The sequence below is a fragment of the Choloepus didactylus genome, chromosome 11 (genome assembly GCF_015220235.1).
Source record: "Choloepus didactylus isolate mChoDid1 chromosome 11, mChoDid1.pri, whole genome shotgun sequence".
Classification (NCBI taxonomy): Eukaryota; Metazoa; Chordata; class Mammalia; order Pilosa; family Megalonychidae; genus Choloepus; species Choloepus didactylus.
The window spans coordinates 48,249,401-48,273,788 of NC_051317.1; the positions used below are offsets into that span (position 1 = coordinate 48,249,401).

The 24,388-nt window shown below is 36.2% G+C and overlaps 1 protein-coding gene across 1 annotated transcript in view; it reads right to left on the reverse strand.

Annotated features, from left to right (window-relative positions):
• CDH12 (cadherin 12) overlaps positions 1–24,388 on the reverse strand; it is a 1,151,516-nt gene that overhangs the window by 792,475 nt on the left and 334,653 nt on the right. Inside the window, exon 2 of the mRNA XM_037799128.1 lies at positions 23,937–24,030. The gene's annotated coding sequence lies outside the window, so the exon portion shown is untranslated. The remainder of the gene's footprint in view (positions 1–23,936; positions 24,031–24,388) is intronic.

A 24,388-nucleotide genomic window follows, 5' to 3' on the forward strand; every position in this document is an offset into this window, starting at 1 on the left:
TCTCTTGCTGCTTTCAGGATTCTCCCTTTATCTTTGACATTTGATAATCTGATTATTAAGTGTCTTGGCATAGGTGTTTTCAGATCTATTCTGTTTGGGGTATGCTGTGCTTCTTAGAGCTGTAATTTTATGTCTTTCATAAGATATGGGAAATTTTCATTGATTATTTCCTCTATTATTGCTTCTGCCCCTTTTCTCTTCTCTTCTCCTTCTGGGACACCAATGACATGTACATTCCTGCATTTCATGTTGTCTTTCAATTCCCAGAGAGTTGCTCATATTTTTCCATCCTTTTCCTATCTGTTCTTTTGTTTGTAGGTTTTCAGGTGTCTTGTTCTCCAGTTTCTGAGTGTTTTCTTCTGCCTCTTGGTCTCTGCTGTTGTAGGTTTCATTTCCATAGATTCTGTCAGTTGGTTTTTTGAACTTTTGATTTCTACCTTATGTACCCCCAGTGTTTTCATTATATGCTTCATCTCTTTTGCAATATCTTCCCTAAACTTTTTAAATTGTTTTAGCATTACTTGTCTCAATTCCTGTATCTCAGTTGAAGTGTAAGTTTGTTCCTTTGGGCCATAACTTCATTTTTCTTAGTGTAGATTGTAGTTTTCTGCTTTCTAGGCATGTGGTTTCCTTGGTTTCCCCAATCAGGTTTTCCCAGACCAGAACAGTCTCAGGTCTTGAAAGGAGGCAATAGTATCCAGTTTTCTGAGGATGTCTTAAAAGATTGATACACCCTATGAGGCCTCAAGTCACTGTGCTTTTCTGCCCAGCAGGTGGCACATGTCACCCTGTAGCTCCCGACTGGTGTAAGGAGTTGTGGCCCGTGCCTGTTTTCCCCCTGGTTTTGGGGTCTGTTTCTGAATGGAAGGTGGGTAGTACAGGTTAGCACCACCTTCCTTCTCTTAGGGAAGATACACTCCCTTGGGAGAGGTCATTTCCATTTGAAAGTCTCTCTGCCTGTGCCATCTTCACCCTTGTCTGGGTCAGAGCACTGGAAGCAGAAAATAGCTGAGGCTTTCTCCATTGAGCCAAAAAGGGGACAAAAAGCTCCCTTCAGGGCCCATCTGTGGCCACCCTCTGGCTCTCCAAGGTCACTCATCACCAAAAGCCTCTGTCTGCTTGTTGGGGATTTGTATCTTGTATTAAGCAGTTCATGTTTGTTAATTAAAACCCCAGTTGGTGCTCAGCTGAGCTATATTCGCTTGCTCAGAGAGTGTTGCTCTCTAGCACCACGAGGCTTTGCTGTTTGGGCCATGGGGGGAGGGGGCTCCCAGCTTGGATCCACAGTTTTTACTTACAGATTTTATACTGTCATCTCGGGCATTCCTCCTAATTCAGGTGGTGTTTGATGAGTGGGCAGTCACATTTATCCCCCAACAGTTATTCCAGATTATTTACTAGTTGTTCCTGGTTCTTTATTAGTTGTTCCAGGGGGACAAACTAGCTTCCACTCCTCTCTATGCTGCCATCTTCTTCCTCTTGGTCTGTTTGTTTTTGTGTGGAATTTTCTCCCTAGACTCTATGACTTGTTTAAATTCTCTCACACAGCATCATTTTTTACTTACATTTTTCAGTTCTGGGACCCATTCTTTTTCACAGCAGTTCAGTCACCTCACCCCCTCCATTTTTTAAGGCTTTTCTTTCCCCCATGTCTTCCCTATTATGGTATCTCACAACAGGGAGCCAGACAGTGTTAATACAAAAAAGTACATTTTGCATTTAATGCTGTCACAAACAAAACTGTTACTGAATGTGTGCACCTAGTCAACTATTCCATCCACTGCTCCCCATGGGCGCTTCTGTATGTGAAACTCCTCAGCTGCTTGTGTCCCACTTTGGGTCTCTGTAGGCCTATGTTCCTGCACCTAGATATGCATGGGGTTCTATTTATCTGCTACAATGACCCTATGATATGCTTCTGTAGCAGAAGGGACCAAGGTGATACAACCTCTTTCTGACTCCCATGCTGTATATGACTGAGTTTGGGGGAGTGGTGTAGGAAGAAAATCTCCTACCTGGTTTTGGGAATTATTTTTCTTTTTCTTTGATTGAAACTTTGGGATGTCCTTCTTCAGTCTCTATCATCCACAAGAGTTCCAAGTATGTAGTACTAGTCCTTTTATTCATTGAGTCTCTGGGGAGAATTTTCCAGGGAATGTATTCTGTCATCATGATGACATCACCAGAGTTTGAGCTTTAATTGGACTTTATTTTATTAGAAACTTTTAGCAGGACAAGTTCCAAATGTAAAACTTAATATTTAAAGACAAACAATTCTTTATGATGCATGAAGCATTTCCATCAAAAAGCATGTCAACATATTCCACATTGTTCTTTGATACTGAATTTACATATTGAGATATATAAGGTATAATTTTAAATTATATCTTTAGTTAATATTATTAGTACAATCTTAATGTCTAGACTACTAAAGACAAACATACTTCTCTTAACTTTTCTTTTTAATTTTGCCTGAAACAACCTCAAAAAGAATTCCAACTACAGAGCAATGATATTCTTAGGATGTTGTGATATTTCACTTAGCACTCTCAGGGAAACCTTACACCATTACTATCAAGTGGAAATTGGCTGCAATGGAGCATATATATATCAGATAAAGTTAGTATTTATTCTCTAGTAACTTTGTCTTCTAATTCTTCCCTACTTTTTCCAATTGTGCTGCCCCAGATTCAAAGCAATTCCTTTTGAATAGATCCCATAAGTTATTTTCTCCTTTCTTCACTAAGCAATAATATGTTAATGAAACCAAGAATTTTTTTGTGTATCAAGACACCTCATACTAGGATATAGGTCAGAGCAAAAGAAAAGAACTGACAGAGAAGAAGTGCTAGTAAAATAACTATTGCTCATAAGAGATCCACAAAGTCAAAAAATCCATTGAGGAAAAAGAGAAAATAAGTCACTCTGTTGATAATGCTGGAATTTCCTTGATCTTCAATCACTTAAAAATCTGAGACTGAGTACAGCTAACCAGTTTTTTTATCTACTAAATATAAATGTTTTGAATAAACCCCATGCAACTACCAGCTCCTTTGTCATTATTTCCTGTATAAGTGAAGTAATTTCTTACAGTAAAAATGTCAGGAAGACATAATGTAGTGGCTTTGATTAAAAAATCTTACAGGTTCTGTAGAGAAGCATTAAATTCTTTGTCAAGGATTAGCATCATGGACAATAGTGTTGGAAGCAAAGGCTGTTAAATCCTCCTTTGCCCCCTTTTCATATAAAACTGCCTGGATTCCATTTACCAGATGAACCACTGCCATGAGTGAGAGAAGTTCATGCGGAGACCATTCCTGATTATTGGAAGATATGATCAAAAGACAGCCTGGCAAAATTTGAGATAAGGTGCCATGGGAAATATTTTCCTCCCATTTTCGGAATTCAATGTTTGGGGTATACAAAAGCAAAGAAAGAGAACGAATACTCTAGTGAAGAGGAATCCCATGAAGATAACATTAGGAGACCTGATTTACCGCCCAAGAATTTTTTTCTTGACAAGTACCACATTCTAAACCTGCAATTCACCTATACCACATGATTTTCTATTTCTTAACATGGGTCTTTATTTTTCATCCATGTACCATTAGGCCATTCTTCCCCTACTGTTATTTGTCAAAATGGTGCCCATCATTTGACATCTGTCTTGAAGAACAGCTCTTATAGGATGCCAGTGTCAACACCCTGTATCTTTTCCACCTCTCTTCTCAGCACTTACCAATGTTTTTTTGTGTTATAATCATATCATTTTCTTGCTCAATATGTTCTTACTGATCACAAACAGAAAATATACAGACTTACCACCATAGCCAGCAATGTCTGTAATATCTGGCTCCTGAGCACCTCTTGGACCTCAAGGCCTCACTTTTACTTTTTTTCAACCTCTGTAGCTGCTCTGGCATTCTTTTTTCTCTGAAATATGCCACTTTTGCTCCATCTTTCCATAGCTTGTAACTCTGCTTGCTAAACTCATCCACAATTGGTCTCATCACTGAATTTTCCTGGTCATGCAAGTCTTGGCCTCAAGGACTTTACCTCAGGGATGGCTTCTCTCACCATCAATCATAAGGGACCTCCTAATCTTTCCTAATATATCAACTTGCTTGATTGTCCTTATTATTCTTTATTGATCCCAATCATTTCTTATAAATATAATAATTCTGTTGTTTAAATTCTGTTACTCTCAGCAACAATGTAAACTCCAGGAGAGCAGAAGCATATTAAGTTTGTCTATAAGGCACCCAAATCCATGCTTTGAACATATTGGGAGAACATGTTGAATGAAGAATGAATCCATGGTATAATCATGTAATAAATTTCATTCATCATGTATGGATATATGCTAGGCACTATACACTTATGGATATATGCTCAGCACTATACTTGGCATTGAGAGTAGGTTTAAGTTACAGGGAACACATATGATTTTAAAGTGTCATGTCACTAAAATTAGAATTATTTTTAAAATTAGGCCAAGAAAAGAAATGCAATTTCTTATCTCTATAGTCCCAATATCATCTCTTTTAGAGATATGTACATTTCTGCCTTCTGGTTCAACTTCACATTTAATTCAAAACAAGAAATTTGAATATATTACTGTTTCAGCAAGTTTAGAACCAAGTTCCTGAGTGTGATTTCCTTATCTAAAATAATAGTCTACATAGTTGTCACTATCCACATGTGGCTACTGCACATTTGAAATGTGTGCTGATTGGATTTCCACCTGGTTTGGACCATGTGTAGTGCACAAAGTTGGGGGAAAGCTGGCTTGAGGGGTGGTACAAGAGCACCACTTGAAAGTAGGACAAGGAAAGTGTCTCTACCAAGCTGTAGCTCTGCCAAGCTGTAGCTCTGCCAAATTATATATAAATTCTCAAATAATCCTGCAATTCCCAAATAAATTTACCAAGATAAGCAAATGTCCTAAAGCCAAAAGAAAATAAAAAAGCACCTGAAGAACCAAGAAGATATGGACAAGCCAGAAGAACAAATTAAAATGCTGGGAGAGACACAAAATTTGGAGGAATTAATTAAATAAGTACACACAAACCTCCAAAACTACTTCAATAAGATGGCTAAAGATGTAAAGAACATCAATGAAGACCCTAGTAGAGAATAAAGAAAAATTTGAGAGTAAATATAAAGATAGTTTTTATGGAGATAAATGATACTGTTGACTAAATTAACAATGTATTAGAGAATACAACAGCAGATTTGAACAGGCAGAAGAAAGAATAAGTGAACTAGAAGACAGACAATGGAATGCAAATAAACAAAAGAATAAATGGCAAGAAACATCAAAAAAATTTAAACGGCTCTCAGGGAAATGATGGACAATAGGAAGCACACAAATATAAGAATCATTGGTGTCCCTGAAGAAGAGAAGAATAAAGGGCTGGGAAGAGTGTTTTAAGACAGACATAGGTGGGGAAAATTTCTCAACTCTTGTAAATGACATAAATATGCAAATCAAAGATGCTTAATGGACTCCAAATAGAATAAATCCGAGTAAACCCACTCCCAGACATATACTGATCAGATTGTCGAATGCTGAAGAGGAGAAAGTTCTGAAGATAACAAGAGAGAAGTTACTCACCATGTACAAGGGAAACCACATAAGACTAAGTACTGACTACTTTGTGGGAAGTAGTCAGTGGAGGTGAGAAGGCAGCGGTATGACATATTTAAGATTCTGAAAGAGAAAAATTCCCAGCCAAGAATTCTTTACCCAGCAAAACTCTCCTTCAAAATTGAGGGAGAGTTTAACATTTTCAGAGACAAACAAATGCTTAGAGAATTTAAAAAGAGACATGCCTTGCAAGAAACACTAAAGGGAGTTTACCCAGCTGAGAAAAAAAAAGAAAGGAGAGAAAGATCTGTAAAGGGCACAGAACTTAAGAGTATTAGTAAGGGAAATGTAAAGGGAAAAAATAAATGAGAAAGGGATGGAAAACAGATCTGACAAATAAAAAGCCAAATGATAAGTAGGTTGATTCAAGAACTGCCTTCAGAGTAATAGCATTGAATGTGAATGGATTAAACTTCCCAATTAAAAGATATAGAAGGGCAGAATGGATTAAAAGTATGAAGCATCAATATGCTATTTACAAGAGACTCATGTTTGACCCAGTGACACAAAGAGATTGAAAGTGAAAGGATGGACAAAAATATTCCATGCAAGCTACAGCCAAAAGAAAACAGGGGTGTAGCAATACTAATTTCAGATAAAATAGACTTTAATTGCAAAGACATCATAAGAAACAAAGAAAGACACTATATACTAATACAAAGGGCAACTCCCCAAGAAGAAATAACAATCATATGTTTACGCACCCAGTCAAGGTGCTCCAAAGTACATGAGACAAACATTGGCTAAATTGAAGGAAGCAATAGACATTTCTACAATAATGATGGGAGACTTCAGTACACCACTCTCTTCTACAGATAGACTGACCAGAAATAGGACCAATAAGGAAACTGAAAACCTAAACAATGCGATAAATGAATTAGACTTAATAGACATACATAGAGTGTTACATCTGAAATTGACAAGCTATACATTTTTCTCTAAGTACTCTTGAAACATTCTCCAGGATAGATCATATGCTGGGGCATAAAATAAGTCTCAATAAATTTAAAAAGATTGAAATTATTCAAAGTACATTCTCTGACCATAATGGAATGCAACTAAAAGTAAATAACCAAGAAAGAACCAGAATATTCACAAATATATGGAGGTTAAACAACACACTCCTACACAATCAGTGGGTTAAAGAAGAAATTGCAAGAAAGATTCCTAAATACCTAGAGACAAATGAAAATGAGAACACAACATATTAGAGAGTGAAAATTTTAGAGAATCTCAGATAGGGAACTAAGTATTTTGGGACTACTGCTGGTTAGGACATGGCATACTGTGGCCATTTGGGATATCTAGCTGGAGCTTAAAAACATGGGATGCAGTGAAGGTGGTGCAGAGGGGGAAATTTATAGCTCTAATTGCACACATTAAAAAGGAAGAAAGAGCTAAAATCAAAGAACTGATGGAACAACTGAAGAAGCTAGAGAATGATCAGCAAAATAACCTTAAAGCAAGTAGAATAAAAGAAATAAAAAAGATTAAAGCAGAAATAAATGATATGGAGAACAAAACACAATAAAGAGAATAAATAAAACCAAAGTTGGTTCTTTGAGAAGATAATAATATTGACAAACCCTTAGCTAGACTGACAAAGTCAAAAAGAGAGAAGACCCAAATAAAATCATAAATGAGAGGGAGAACATTACTGTGGATCCCAAAATAACTTAAAAAGTCATAAGAGGATACTATGAAAAACAGTATGCCAACAACTAGATAATTTAGAGGAAAGGGTAATTTCCTGGTAACAAATGAACAGCCTAGGCTGACGTGAGAAGAAATAGAAGACCTCAACTAACCAATCACTTCCAATCACAAGTAAAAAGACCCAATCAGTCATCAAAAACTATCTACAAATGAAAGCCCAAGGCCAGATGGCTTCACAGGGGAATTTTACCAAACTTTCCAAAAAGAAATTACACCATTCCTGCTCAAACTCTTTCAAACAATTGAAGGAAATCAAACACAACTAAACTCATTTCATGAAACTAACATCACTCTAATACCAAAAACTCGAATCGTAAAACTCAACAATAGTACAAACAGCCCAATTATAACACGAGCAAAATATATGGAAAGATATATGATATGTGAACATGATCAAAAGTGGTTGTTTAAAAGCATGTAACCCACAGAGTAGCACTACAGATATAAATAGGTGTTTGCATGATACAGTTCTAAAGTATGACACTGGTAATAACTGATTTGTGTTCTGCCAATCCCAGAGTGGTATATGGAGAAACTACCTAGTACATGTTACAGACTTTATTTAATAGGAGTATCTTACCAGCATTACACTAATATTAGGGATGAATAATTAATGGCTGATAAGAGCTCTGGGATGTTTTATGATAAGTGTTTAAAAGTGAGAGTGATGGCTGCACAACTAAGTGAAGATAATGTGAGATACCAATTGTTTATCTTGGGCATAATATATGTTATATGAAATTAGGAACCCCATACTGAATAAGTCAAGCTCTCAATTTTGAAGCTTGCTCTTGTGAAACTTATGGTTGTGAAAGGGAGGCTGAGCCTTCCTATAATTATGCCTAAGAGGCACCTCCAGGGAAACTCTTTTGTTGCTCAGATGTGATCTTTCTCTCTTTAAGGCCAAATCAGCAAATAAATTCATCAAACTTCCCCCTATGTGGGGCATGATTCCCAGGGGAGTGAATCTCCCTGATCATGTGGGACACAACTCCCAAGAATGAGCCTTCCTGACCAAAAGGAGGAAAAGAAAGGTAATAAAACAAAGTTACAGTGGCTAAGAGATTTCAAATAGAGTCCAGAGGCTATCCTGGAGATTTCTCTTATGCAAACTCCAGCTGGATATCCTAAATGGCCACAGTATGCCGTGCCTTAACCGATAGTAGTTCTAAAATATTTGAGATTCTGTAGAAGTTTCACTAAGTTTATCTCTCAGAAACGTAAATCTGCCAGAAAATTCCTATGCCAGACAAGACCTAAAACCCAGAGGCAAGAGCCTCTTTAAGAAAAATAATCAGATGCAGCTCCCTTCCCATATTGTTGACACCCCTTTCAATATGAACAAGTTAAGGTGGTCTCTGCCTAGACATCCCTGAAGATCAAAACAGTGATTAAACAAGAGGAAGGGGTAGCAACAAACAAGATAGGTTTTAACAAAATATTAATACTGAATCTTTATGTGAATAATTTTTTTAGATGCCAGCTATTCTAGTTTGCTTAATGCTGCCAGAATGCAAAATACCAGAAATGGATTGGCTTTTATAAAGGGGGTTTACTTGGTTGCACAGTTACAGTTTTAAGGCCATAAAGTGTCCAAGGTAACACATCAGCAATTGGGTACCTTCACTGGAGGATGGCCAATGGCATCCGGAAAACCTCTGTTAGCTGGGAAGGCATGTGGCTGGCATCTGCTCCAAAGTTCTGGTTTCAAAATGGCTTTCTCCCAGGACATTCCTCTTTAGGCTGCAGTTCCTCAAAAAAGTCTTAGTTGCACTTTGGGTATTTGTCCTCTCTTAGCTTCTGCAGAGCAAGACTGTGCTTCCAACAGCCATCTTGAAAATGTCTCTCATCTGCAGCCTCTGTGCTTTCTTCAAAGTGTCCCTCTTGGCTGTAGCTCCTCTTCAAAATGTCACTCACAGCTGCACTGAGTTCCCTCTGCCTGTCAGCTCATTTATATGGCTCCACTGATCAAGGCCCACCCTGAATGGGTGGGGCCATGCCTCCATGGGAATATCTCATCAGAGTTATCACCTACAGTTGGGTGGGGTGCATTCCCACAGAAACACTCAAAGAATTACAATCTAATCAACACTGATAACATCTGCCCACACAAGATTACATCAAAGATAATGGCGTTTGGGGCGACATAATACATTCAAACTGGTACATTCCAACCCCTGGACCCCAAAATGACATTATCTTTCCATATACAAAATACATTCATCTCACAATATCACAGAAACTTAAACCATTTCAGTAACAATAGATACGTACAAAATTCCATCAAAATCAACTATAGGCATGATCAGTCTTAAGGAATAACTTTCCTTTATCTGTGGATCTGTGAACTTAGAACAAGTTATGTGCTTCCAAAATACAAAGGAGGGACATTCATAGCACAAACGTTCCCATTGCCATAAGGAGAAACAGTAAGGAAAACAGGGTTAACAGGATCAAAACAGTTCCTAAAACCTGCAGGACAAACTCCATTAGATTTCAAAGTCTGAGAGTCATTAACAGAACAAGGTTGCATCCTTGAGGCTTGAGAGAGCGGGAGTCTACCCCTTCCTAAGGGCCTTTGCAGCAGCCCTTTCCTCTCCAAATGCTTAGGTGAGTTCTCCAACATATCCACACATTGGAGAGACCACCTTCTTGGCCCCACCCTCCTTAAACATCAGGGCAGCTCCCAGATTCCCTTCCATCTCCAGGGCACATGCTCAACCCCTTCAGAACAGTGTGGTGGCAGCCAGGCTCTCCCCAGTTCCCTGGGAATGTGCTCCACCCTCTTTGGGGCTTGGGGTGGCAGAACATTTCCTGAGCATCTAGGTGGAAGTTCCGCACTCGACCTCCAGGGCAAACTGACCCTTTCCATGCAAGTGGGCTGCTCCGCTCTCCCAGCCCAAGGCCTGTTGACTCCAGACCTCAACTTCCATGGCTCTGTCTTTGAAGAAATTTTTCCTTCAATTTGTTCCTTGTCTGTCTCCTCCAGTCCAGACCGGCAATGGCTCTGTCTATAAAGATCTCGCAGAAATTCTGTTGGCTTTGCATGAAGCACACAGGGGTCAAAGCTGTCAGACAATAGGACTTTCCACAAATCCTTTATGCTTAACTCCTTTTCCAATCTTGGCTTGTACTGAAATGGTGGCTGCATTCCATGTTTGGTTACATCTTCACATTGGACTGTAGCTTCTCGGATTTCACTCCCTGGAAGCTCATAATTTTCCAAGCCATCAGCTTCTGGTTTCTTTGAACCCAAGAGTTCAGTAATAAGTTTATCTCTCACCACTTGCATTTTACTATAAGCTGCAAGGAGGAGCCAGGGTACGTCCTCCACACATAGTCTGGAGATCTCCTCAGCTAAGTATTCCAGGTTGTCGCTTTCAAATTCTTCCTTCCATCTGACACCAGGACTCAATTTTGCCAAATTCTCTACCACTTTAAAACAAGGATCTCCTTTCTTCCAGTTCACAACAACACAGTCATCATTTCTGTTCAAGGCCTTGTCAGAAGTATCTTTCAAGTCCAAATTTCCACAAACAGTCTCTTCAAAGTAATTTAGGCCTTTTCTATCAAGCTCCTCACAATTCTTCCAGAATCTTCCCCTTATCCATTTAAAAAGCCACTCCAACATGTTTCATATTTGCAAACTCAGTAGCAAAATCACCCCACTCTCAGTACCAAAATCTGTTCTAGTTTGCTAATGCTGCTGGAATGCAAAATACCAGAAATGGATTGGCTTTTATAAAAGGGGATTTATTTGGTTACACAGTTACAGTCTTAAGGCCATGAAGTGTCTAAGGTAACACATCAGCAATTGAGTACCTTCACTGGAGGATGGTCAATGGCATCCGGAAAACCTCTGTTAGCTGGGAAGGCATGTGGCTGGCATCTGCTCCAAAGTTCTGGTTTCAAAATGGCTTTCTCCCAGGACATTCCTCTCTAGGCTGCAGTTCCTCAAAAAAGTCACTCTTAGTTGCACTTGGGGTATTTGTCCTCTCTTAGCTTCTCCAGAGCAAGAGTCTGCTTCCAACGGCCATCTTCAAACTGTCTCTCATCTGCAGCCTCTGTGCTTTCTTCAAAGTGTCCCTCTTGGCTGTAGCTCCTGTTCAAAATGTCACTCACAGCTGCACCGAGTTCCCTCTGTTATGTCAGCTCATTTATATGGCTCCACTGATCAAGGCTCACCCTCAATGGGTGGGGCCAGGCCTCCATGGGAACATCTCATCAGAGTTATCACGTACAGTTGGATGGGGTGCATTCCCACAGAAACACTCAAAGAATTACAATCTAATCAACACTGATAACATCTGCCCACACAAGATTACATCAAAGATAATGGCCTTTGGGGGGCCATAATACATTCAAACTGGCACACCAGAGTATTAGAATACCTAGAAGGAAATAACTGAAATGGTGGAACTGTAACCCATAACATTCTTTGAAATGTGCTCTATAGCTACTCGTTAAATTGTACTTTGAAAGTTATCATCTTTCTGTATATATCTTAAATTTCACAATAAGGAAAGAACTGAAACTGTGGAATTGTAACACATAACATTCTTTGAAATTTCCTCTATAACTCCTCGTTAAATTGTACTTTGATAGTTAGCACCTTTCTGTATATATGTTATATTTTGCAATAAGGAATTAAATGAAATTGTGGAACTGTAACCTGCAACATTATTTGAAACTACTTGTTAAATCATACTTTGAAAGTTATCACTGTTATGTGTATATGTTAAATTTCACAATAGAAATGTATAAAAATTGATGTGGTTAAAATACTTTCTACAAGAAAAGTTTGGAGAACTTAGTTGATGTATTGGTAAATTTTCTTCCTATTTTAAATTACTGTTCCTTTATGTTTGTAATATATAAACATATCACTCTAATATATTGACTTATTTAAAACTGTATGGCTATTCTTTCTTTATGAGGAATAGTTTATATACAAACAGAGTATAAATTCAGAATTCATTCAGCATAAATTTTAACCATATCTAGTGGTCTGTTAACATTATCATTAACTGATGTTACAGTTTAAGTGTATAAAGATTGAATCATATAAATATGTCAATATTCACTCATCTTTGTTAAACAAAAATGGCAACTTCAAATGGTTCCAGTTACTATTTTCAAAGCTTTTATTTTTTAATGTTAAATATCCATGTGGGGAGATGGTGTAATGGGTCACTCAGCCACTGAGCAGTTTTCCAATTTCTTTCTAGTGTTGCAATAAGTCTGGTAGATCTTGAAAGGTAAAACTTTACACTCCAGACTTGTTCCAAGCTAGTACTTTAACTGATTTGTGTTCTGCCCTTCCCATGCACTCACAGATATTTAAAATAATCTAGGAACAAAACTAAGCAATGGGGGTGGGTGATGCTAGAATGATCCATTTTACTGGTGAAGACCTGGAAGGTGGAGCCTGGTTCTAAGCAGCTGTTCTGGTGGAATCTTCCCAACACCTAGGATGTACAGAAGATGGTTGTAGGGAAGGCGGTGGTTTTCTGTAGTTAACAGTACTGGAGCAGAATCTTGATCCTTGGATTGTGACTAAGGCAGTATGGTCTTGAAGCCAGAAGTTCACTTTTCCCCCAGTCTCCTTCCTGGACCCAAATCCTTTGGCAGGTCATTCCTTTAGTGATTTTCTGTGTCTCTTTCCCAGAGTTTCAGTAAAATCTGTTCATCCAATCCTAAGAAACATTTTTAAACAAATACTTTCCTATAACAAATCCCTTTCTGCTTAAAGTAGTGATGTCTGTTATCTACTACTGAAACCTAGATATTTATACTAGTTTATTAGAGTGAATCAACATGATAATGCATCCCTTGATAACAGTTTCAGATACACTGTTACTGGTAATTACTCCTTTTTGCTATCATTTCATTGCCTTGCAGTGATTCAATGGCTGTTCATACTTGATTGAATTTTTTTGGACCCCCACATAAAGTGCTATGGGGTGTTTAACATATTTTGAATCATATATAATACTTCTGGGTACCTAAGTCATGATGACCATACCTCCAAACCCATGTTATAAGCTGAATGTTTAGGGCATTGTAATTGCTGCGTTGATGTGGGCTCAATGGTGCCTCATCTAATCTAACTCACTGTATGAATCTTTTATGGATAAGAAAAGTTGCCCTGAACAAGTGTCCACTGAGATGATCTGAATGTTAGGTCAAATTGTTTAAGGTAATTACAGAGGGGAGGGGATAAGGCTAATCCATTAGGGATGGAAAGTATATGTTTACCCTAAGATGGTAGAAAACTCTGAGGAACAGATAGAAGGCAAGTGTGACAGAAGTATACTCACGTGAAAATGGGCTGCTGTGCATGTTTGGCTGAGATGAGGCCCGGAGACTTAGAAACCAAATAATTTACGTCAGATACAGATAAATCAACAGCCAGTAGAGCAAAGTGATATGATGACCAAAACAAAGGGAACCTCATGCAGATTCTATGGATGACAGAGGCTTGCAGAATAGAATTACATTGAAGTTGTAAGCAGTGAGATGCCCCAGGTTGAGAAGAAAGTGTGTGTATAGGTAGATTAAAGTGGAGGGTAGCTCTAAGTAGAGGGTGTGCATGTTAGAACCTTATAGGTTAGAAAGGCTGTGCTTGAGATACTTGTTTGTAGAGTGCATGACATAGCAAGGAAAGTGGGGTGGGGAGTAGATGGTAAAAAAACTGACATAACAAAAGAAAGACTGGACTAACACGGAAGAACCTTGCAAGGTCAATATAAATTTATCCCTAAGATTACCTATTACTGCGCTGCAAACACAAGGAGTACTCTGCGATAACACTGGATAATTCAATTTAAAGCATCATTATTCCCTAGATACATTTATGCCAAGTTTCAATGTCCCACATTTTTAAGAAGACCCATATTGTTTTGAAATAAATTGTGATGGTAATTAAAAACTGTCAGAAGGCTACAACACAATGTCTTGCACTATAGAAGGAATTCAGGTTGCAAAAAGGAAACTCCCTTTTGCACAGTTGAAGCAGTTATCCTATATTTCACCCCTTCTGTCAGATCCAAGGGATATAAGGGACATATGTTTTCTATCTAGTTTCAAATGTGTGCTTAGAAAGCATCCCTCAGGGGCAAGAGGAAGAATGGGTTTCAAGCAGCCTGAAAAAAATGGAACAAATATCATCCTCAAAAAATGAATTTCTCCATCTGTCTCATAAGACATAGCAAAATCTTTAAAGGTGCTTACTGGTTTTCACAAAAAATTTGCTTAAGAAAATTTTCATTGAGAATCTCTGAAGATTAATTATGTTAGTAAGCTATTCATGTGTGGAGAAAGAATTATTAAAAAGGAAGGAGTAGATAATATATTTTGTGATTATTATTTTTGTAGTTATTATTTCAATTAACTGGGTGATAAGGCTGCATGTGATCTGTAAAAATGGCATTTATTTCCAAGGACTCTATGCATGCCACAATCTAAGTAGTAGCTTCCATTTGGCAGTGATGTCTTGGGCTATGGAGTAATTATATATGAGAAGTGTCTGAAAAGTTAGTGTATGTGTTTGTGTGTTTGTGTTATATAATCAGAAATGAACATTTATTTTAAGGCATTTTATTAAAGTGAATGATAAAAAATAGCAGCACATGATAAGAAATACAATTCAAATTACAAGAGAAACCAAGAAAAGTCAACCAACCACTCAGAAAATAGTGGGATCTACTAAGTGAATTTTTATCTCTTAAACGTCTGCTAAATGACTGCAATAGGAGTTATCTGGGTTGAAACAGAAGTGGATGCATGGATCTCTGGCATCAGGAAATTATGGGAGAGGGAGAATATTCCATTTCTTCCAAATCCCAGAAGAAAATAACACAAAGCAAAAATGTAGTCAATTTATGAAGAAATGCTTAATTTGCTTTTCTATATGCTAAACACCATTCTAAGTATTTACAAATATTATTTTAAAATATTAACTCATGTAATGTTTATAACACTTCACATTACACACTATTCTTACATATATAATATTCTATATTATAGATGAATAAAATGAGGCATGAGGAGGATAAATAACTTGTCGAAGTTCGTACTCTTAATAAATGGCCAAGCTTGATTTGAATTCAGGCAATCCAGCAGGAAAAAAAGTGTTACAGTTTCCTTGTAACTTCTGCTACTTGGTGCCACATTTAAGACATCTAAAAACCCTTTAAGAGACAACAAAGTAGATACTACTTTGTCAGTCATATGGTGAACAATGAATTTTGTTCTAATTTTGATGACATAAACATTTATCTTTTGACTCTGAGTCTACATCCTCTGCAGAGTATAGTAAAACAAAATGCAGATGTGTTTTGATCTGTGTCACTTCATTTTAATCTCTCAGGTAATTTAAAATAGTTTATGAATAACTGCATTTTTAGTTTTGAACTGTGAACTATAAAGTATGTCTCTTTGCTTTAGAATTGCACAAACAACCCAAATCATTAAAAATAGACCACTATTACACCCAAATAAGCAGCATCTCTCCCAATATTTTAGCTACTTGGTTGGCTGAAAGAAATAAGATGTGTGAGAAAGTGGTGTCTACTGAGCATGCTCATCTAAAGAAGTGAGGGCTGACGGCTAAACCTTGGAAACTGTACCACACAATGCTACAGAATCATGATAAGCTAAAGAAATAGTGGAGGCAGTTTTATAATAAGATAAGAAATCAGAAAGAAATTCATAATTTCTCCATCATCTCCATCTCACACAAACTTCTGTCTCCCCCCAAACCAGCCAGCTGAAAAGGGAAACTATTTCTTTTACGTTCCTAATGTTGAATTTCTTTGATAATCAGACACACGGCAATAAACCCCATATACTGGATGCAGTTTCCCTACAACCAGATTTCATCATTGCTTATGTGTAAGAGAAACTATGATTTTGTTCACCATACCCATCACTTAATATTCAAATGGGAACTAAGGTATTTAGAAAATTCTTTCTCTCAACATTCTTTTCAACTTCTGCCTTGATGTGAAAATCTATCTTTATTTCCACTGCTCTCTCATCAAAATTTTTCTTTCCAATCCATGAACACGGGTCTTGTTCACATAAACAGTGGAATCCACATTTTGAATTTCAATGGTCAGTAATTATCCTTGAGCTTTGATTCATTAGCAGCACTGGACCCAAGTGAAACACTTTCTTCCCTTGATTTTAGGATACTACTCTTCTTTGTCCTACACTGGCCACTCCTTTTTCTCTTCTTGTTTTTCTCTTCTTGTTCTCCATCTCCCTGATTTCTTTCCACTCCGATGCCACAGAGCCTAGTTCTTGAACCTCTATTCCTGTCTAACCTTGTTCCCTTTGTGATCTAATACCGTATCAAGCCTTTTAAACCCATTTATTTGGACCATAGAATAGTGGTTAAGAGCATGACTAAGAGTAAAGTGATGGGGCTTGAACCTCAGTTCCGCCACTTAGCAGCTGTGCAATCTTGGGAAGGTTATTTTACCCTCCTAACCTAACTTACTCATCAGCAAGATGAGGCTATTAATACTACTTGTCTCCATAGGGTTGAGATAAAAAATAAATTAAATGGCATAATACATATAAAAAAACTTAGGACAACACCAGGCATATAAGGATTAACACATAAGGATTAAAATGTATTTGTCAAAAAACACTGAATATCTGTCAATATCATGTAATGTCTATAACCAGGGTTTATGTCCCCTGTATTTCAGATGAATATATCCAACTGCCTAGTCACCATTTCTTCTTAGATGTTTAGAGGATCACTCAGATTTCACAAGCTTAATAAATGGCAACACCATCCTTCATTTGTTTCAGGCAAGCATAATGGAGTCACTCTGGACTTCTCTCATTTTTGCACACCTCACATATAACATGCCATCAAATCACATTGTCTCAATCTTCCTAATTCTCACCACTTGCTCTGTCTCCCTGTTCCCAGCTGGTATTATTTCTCACCTGGGTTGATGTAATGCCCTTAAAAAGGGCTCTTTGATGCCACATCTGTACCACTACATTTCACGATCAATAGGTCAGCCAGAGGGGTCCTCTTAAGAGAAAATTGCCTCATGGCAGTGCTCTGCTCCATCCATACAGTGGCTTCCAGCCTCACTCACAGGAGGAGGCAGTGTCTTTACTTGCCCTTCAGGACCCTGCTCTTGGACCTTAATGCCTACAGTCCATCTCTATTCTCTCCCAGCTTCAGCTACATTGGTCTTGCTGGTTTTTGATTGTGCCTATCAAAATGCTCCCACCTTGGCGACTTGAAGCTTGTAGTTTACTTTGGAATGTTCTTCCTCTGATGCTCTTATGGCTTGTTCCCACATCTCCTTTCCAGTCTTTGCATATGTTATTTTACTGGGGAGACCCACTCTGTTTTAAAATTTACAAGCAAACATTTCCCCTTTTCCCCACTAGACATTTCCTATCATGCTTCCCTCTTATTTCCTGCATAGAATTTATAATTTTCTATAAGTATACTTATCTGTCATTTAAATAGTATGTAATTTCCTTAGTTGTTTTAATTCTCCCCACCAGAATGCCGGCACCAACTGCTTTAGTGACTTTTAAGGGTCTTGTTCACTCTTTTTTTCTGTCAACTCAGAGAAGAGATCTTGGCACAAAGAATACATAGATCACTTTCAATGACTATTCATGAGTAAGGTAATCCATGAATGTATAATCCAGCTTTCCCCAAGCAAATGGATGCTTTATGAAGATAAGGTGGAAATTTATTAAGGAGAAAGTTAAAGAGGAAAAGTGAATGATTGTCTTTTTAAGGCTTACTTTATAAAGGCATTTGAAATATAAAAGAGCATTTAAGACTCCTTATAAAATAAATTTAACATGTTATATCATTTTTCTATGATCTGTTCTCCCAGTTTAATAATTATTAAAAGACTAATTCAGATCTCTAGACATGGAGTAGAAAGTTTGCTCTTTTTCATGGTAGTTTATTGTTTATTATCAGATTATGGAAGCCATTATTTTTTAGTTAAAAAACAGAGGTTATTATGATGTCATAAGTCCAGTGATTTAATGTAATTCTAGCCTAGAAATATTCAATAAATTTTATATTCTTTTATTTTAATAACCAGTCTTTGTTTATCTGGCAAAGAGGACTGACTCCCAAAGTTCTATCCATCCCATCATTAGAATCGTTCCTGGGAAATGTAGCACAGTGTTGTTAAAAAAACAGATAAAAGACAACTAACTGCAATGATCAGCAATATAACAAACTTGTTTTACTCTGAAATCACTTTACAAGCTTGTAGCTAAGCACGAGATACTTAATCACCATTCCAGAGGAAGGAAAAATGGTAACTAAGAGGTATTTGAGCTAAATTAGAGTAATAGATTATTACCTGTCAAATGGAATTAATGCTTATTTATCCCAGCATGGGATAGAGAATAGTGTATACCTTGCACAGAAGTAGTTCAAATTCTGAAGTCATTTATGTTATTCTGGTTGTTTTCAAAGATAAGGCAGTTGTGACTTTCTGAAATGTCAGGTTAAATGATGCTCAAATATGAACACAAATCTCATTCCAATGCCAAATATGTATATATATATATATATATGTAAATTATCTGCCACTCTGGATTAGCCACACCATAACTCTCCTTACTGAAATAGATAATTAAGTATTGGCTACATTAAAAGAATCATTTACAAAGGTATTTGATGCTAAACTAGGGAATCAGAAACTGGAATCTATTTATGTCTCCTTAACATGCTCATAATTGCCCTTGAATAAAGTGATTTTACTATTTTCTGTTTATCCTGGTGTTCTTATAAAATCAGAAAGTTCAGTAACTTCATGAACCTGATATAAAAGAAAACTGTGAAAATTAACAAATTACTGCTTTTCAGAAGCTTTAAAATTTGATTAAAGTTCTTATCTTCCACAAAAATGAAACTTCCTTCACTGTGTATAATTTACTCATTTGCATCCAAAGACCTTTGATTAGAAGGATTTTTCAAATATCAACAATTAGTAACAGGCCATTTATTTACTAAATGTTATATAGGACAGACCCAGCTGTCTGTATCACCTTCAGATGACTGTTCTGAGGTTTGGTTTTTCTTGTGATATTTCACCATTTAAAAATGTTCAGCTAAATTCAAGTCTGGATTCGATATTCTCAAGGTTATTTTCAGTATGCTGTCAAAGAAGAAACGTTTCAATCTAAGGAAATGATTAGCATTTCCATATGATTTGACTCCCATTTTACTACTCCCAAGGAAACGATCTTATGACTTACTCAAATTATTTTGATGTGGATGGTGCCTCTTTTGAATCAACTCTAAATTTAGGTTCTGTTACTTGCAAACGGCAATCACTGCTAATTGAGAGAAACTTCAATCTAACACCCTTTATCCCTGCACAAAAAGTCCACGTTCTGTATGTTCTAATGCTTGGCTTTCCAATATTGCCTTATGAGGTTAAGAAGATGAATGCTCACTGCTATTAATCCTTACCATGATTTATGAGCCTCTTGGTATCCTTTCCCTAAAGCAGCTACACTGTGTGGTTATTCTGCCTGCTGCCTAAATTACACAGACATCTGCAAAGTAAATTATGAATTGTTGCCCCATAGACCATAACTGAGCATTCCCTTCATCTCTCCTGCAGTATTTCTTTGATTAGAACAAAGAGCAGTATTTCTTTACTTGTTTATGCACCGAAGGTATTTTAAGTTGACCTAAGTGATACACCAATAACCTGGATTATGAACTGTCATGTAAAATGAAAGCAGCATGACATATAAATGGGAATATTTTAAAGTTAGGGGAAAAAAACATCTTCCATTTACTTATATCTTTTTTTCTTTATTTAAAGAATGCTATCTTCCAGTCCCAGAAAGAAAGTGCCCATTAAAATTAATGGAAAATATATGCCATAGACAAAAGACACATGTAAATGGCCTTTGTGTATCTGAGTGTGTAAGATTTTAAGAGCATTTTGGGGCCTTAGCCCTATAAACATAAATATCAGTAATCATCTTCTTAAACACACACACAAAAGAGAAGTGCGCAAAGAGAAAATACATGGATGATTGGTGTATGTTATTTAGATTTGCACTTTCTTTCTCTACTGATAGCTCTTGTAGTCTACCTGTTTCAATATTCCTTGAGTTTGCAGCAATCCTGCGCAACTGGAACAACTCTATCTTTTGGTTAAACAGTCCAGCAGAGTCGAAGTTGAAAGAGTCAACCACCTCTGCATTTTCCTTTCTTCTTTGTACTTGTTATTCTGTGTAGATTATGAATCATAATTTCTGATGAAAAATCCATTGTGAAATCCTAACAGCCATGTATCAAACTACTAGCCTTTGACAATTTCCCCAAATTAGAAATATCCCTGCATTTATTATCTTCACATGTGCCAATTGCAAACCAAACTATAACCTGTCAGGGGAAAAATGCATTAAGAATATTTACAAGATGAGTTCTAGTAATGTCTATGAAGTACACTTTTTTAAAACATGTGGCTCTGCAATTCATTTTTTGAACCCTATCGTCAACTCAGCAGGATGCAGTGAGCACTAAAATCAGAAATGCTCAAATCTGCTCCCGGCTGAGCAGAACTGCTGCTCTCCCTGCATTTCCATCAGTTTCTTTTTCACCTCATCTCTGTAGAGAGGTGAGTGTCAGGACCTGACGTTCATACCAAAACCCTAACATCATTTTTAAAGTTATATCCTGGATATTTTGCCTCTTTCTCAGCAAGCATTTTATTTCAAAAACTTCCCTTTTGCCACCACACTTGGCCTCCTTGCCACCATAAAACAAAGTATTAGAAGAATCCTGAAAGAGTATATTGTGTTAAAATCCTACAATATTTAAATATATCTCAAAAAATATCTTTTGAATATTGATTACATACAAGTCATTTTCTCAGAAATAATAGGGGGTAGAAGGGAAAAAGATAAAATTGGTATTTCCAAAAGACAGGACAAGTATATGTAAAGTTATAATCCCTCCAATACATTGTTGGTAATCATCTTCTTACACACACACACACACACACACACACACACACACGTGATCAGGTTATTCTCTTAAATTTAATAAAAATACAAAACAAAAACATGGCTTCACATCCTATAAAAAATAAAGTGCAAAGTATAGACATGTTTCAAAATTCCATGCAAGAATCATCATCTGAACCAACTCTTAATAGATTTATCACCCAACTCTTCTCATATTTGATGCATATCATATTCTCTAACTCCCCAAATGGTTTAAAATTCACCCAATGTGAAACAATATTACGTATCATCATGCCTTTTATATATCTTTTGAAAATACATCTATTATCTCTTTTACGTATGTTTATCCACTTCTCTTTAATGCCTAACTCAGTATCCCGTCTTCTGTGAAGCTTTTCCTACCCTTTTCCAACCATAACATACAGAAGAACCCCAACTTCTCAACAACCATAGTGTTTTCCATATTGGAAGAAAAAATTTTCAATAGACAAAAATATGATGCCTGACCATATAAAGAATGTTTTCTTTATTTTTTGGCATGACAAATAATAAACCAATATAATTATTTGTTAGGCTCTCATGGATATAAGTGACAAGTGAGTGGAACAAGCAGTAAGTTTTGTATAAATGTAAAGGAAACATAGATTTCTCTTTCTATGGTCGCTCAAAAAAGAATTTAAGAAAGGGATTATGCCCCAGAAGCATTCTTTGATTAAAACTGAAATTAATGAAAAGCAAATGCTTTAATTCTGTTTGTTTGTCTTGAAGCCCTTATCTTCAATGTTCTTGGAAATCACTCTCTATTTTATTATATCATTCCACTAAAATTGCTTTCAGGTCTATATAGAAGGTTATGAAGACCCTAACCTTAATAAGAAAATAATTTTAATCCTTTCTGTTCTAATGTATTTTGCATTAATGTGAACTCTCTCCTGTTTGAAAACAAGTGAATATACTAATTTGTGTATTCTTCAGGTTATTAACTTTAAACCATTCTTATGAAAGTGACTACCAAACTTCTTCTATAAATTTGTTTTTATCTTTGGTAATAGCACAGAGAGAAACAAAGGACATTCGAGAGAAGGGTGCTTCTCATCTTCTCTTTGAACTTTGGGTTGTTTTAATGTTTTTTTAACCTTTAGAGAAGAAGACAAATTATTGCATTAATAACTAGAATGGCTTGGAATTATTCTTATTTCTCATGTTTGTATCATGGATAAACTATAGATTGATATAAACCTGGGTTTGGGTGTTGGATTAATTGCTAAGTATAGCAAATTAATTTGAAGGATTGACCACTCTTACCTTACTACTCCAAGTACAATTTCTCAATTCAAATCCTCAACCATAATTCATTCAAGATAAGAGATTTAAAATTTGATTAAAATTTTCTATAAAATGCAAAGATTTTACAATGTAAAAGCAAAAGTAAGATATTTTCCATGCAGAAATGTTGAATATGTTTGAGAACAAATTGAAGTCTAAACGTGGATGTCAACAGGGAATGAGAATCAGAAGTATTTGAGATTTGAAATGGTTAATTTCATTTGAAATTTATATCCTTAAAAGATTTTGCTAAAATTAGTATAGTTTTTATTCAATGCCGATTTTTGAAAATTAATTGGTAACATAATTCTGGATTAAAGCCTAACATATTCAAAGAAGGTAATCTCATAAAAGAAAAATTTAAAACAATAAGGAATGACACTTTTTCTACTAATTAAATATAAGCATGCACAGAGTCTGAATAAATATCACAGCAAGTTACATAAGCCACACTAGTTTAATTACATATTTGCCTTATCTCTTTAACCCTTTCTTTGTAAACTGATATATCAGTGGTTAATCTTAATTGATTACTGATTGGGAGCTGAGAATATCAAGCTTGTTTTGACTACAACATATGAATAGAATCTACAACCACCAAAAGGGGAATATCAGGGCAGAACTTTAATTACTTATCTCCTCAAAGGTTAACTGTAAGTGTTTAAATCTTAGGACTTAGATTCCTGCCATCAGCAAAAGAAAAGCAGACTACAATTGTCTGCCCAAGGAATAACTGAACTAGACTGTGACACATTAATATTAATAAAGACAAGAAAATTGTGACATTGTCTCTTTGTTTCTTCCATGTGTTTTCATCTGAGGTTTGCCTTTGAAATGAGACATATCCAATTTGACAAAAGTAATATCTTCTAATTATGAGGGAGTAGGCAATGTGTCATAAAAATCAGCTATAAAAGCAGAAAATCAATTTCTGTTCTTTAGAATGCACACAGCCACTAGGTTTTCTCAAATCTGCATGCAAATTGAAACAGTTTGAGAAAAATACAATAAGGGAGCTAAAAAGTGAAGAACTGTTGCAAAAGAAATAGTTACTTGTTCAAGTTTGTTGATTTCGTCATGTGTTTTTCTCAACCACTGTCTGTAAATATACAAATATTTGAATAATCTGAATTCTAAAGAAATAAACGTATATTAAAAGTAAGGAAAATTTTAAATACCGCATGAAATATTTATTAAGAGGTTAAAAACATTGTATTGACAATATTTAAATGTTACCTACCTTTTAAAGTCTGACGTTCTTAAAATTTTGAAAGTAATGTTGAGTTCCAACTTGACTGTATTCCCAAATAGAGCCAGCTAGTCAGATAGTGGAGCTGGAAAGACAAACATACACATAGTTTTAGTGTCAATTATTTTATTAATTATATATATGAACATATATATTTGAGGAAGCTTCACTTTACTTATTTTATATGAACATTTTTACTTTAGAATAGGTTTTTTTTATTAGAGAATTGTAGGTTTCCTGAAAAATTATGCAGAAAATCCAGAGTTTCAAAATACTCACCATCCCGCACCCACCCTTCCCTATTATTAACATTTTTTCATTAGTGTGGTAACTTTGTTACAATTGAGGAAATGATATTATTATAATTATACTGTTAGCTACAGTTCATATTTACATTAGGGCTTACTCGTGTTGTACAGTTCTATGGTTTTTAAGTTTTTTAT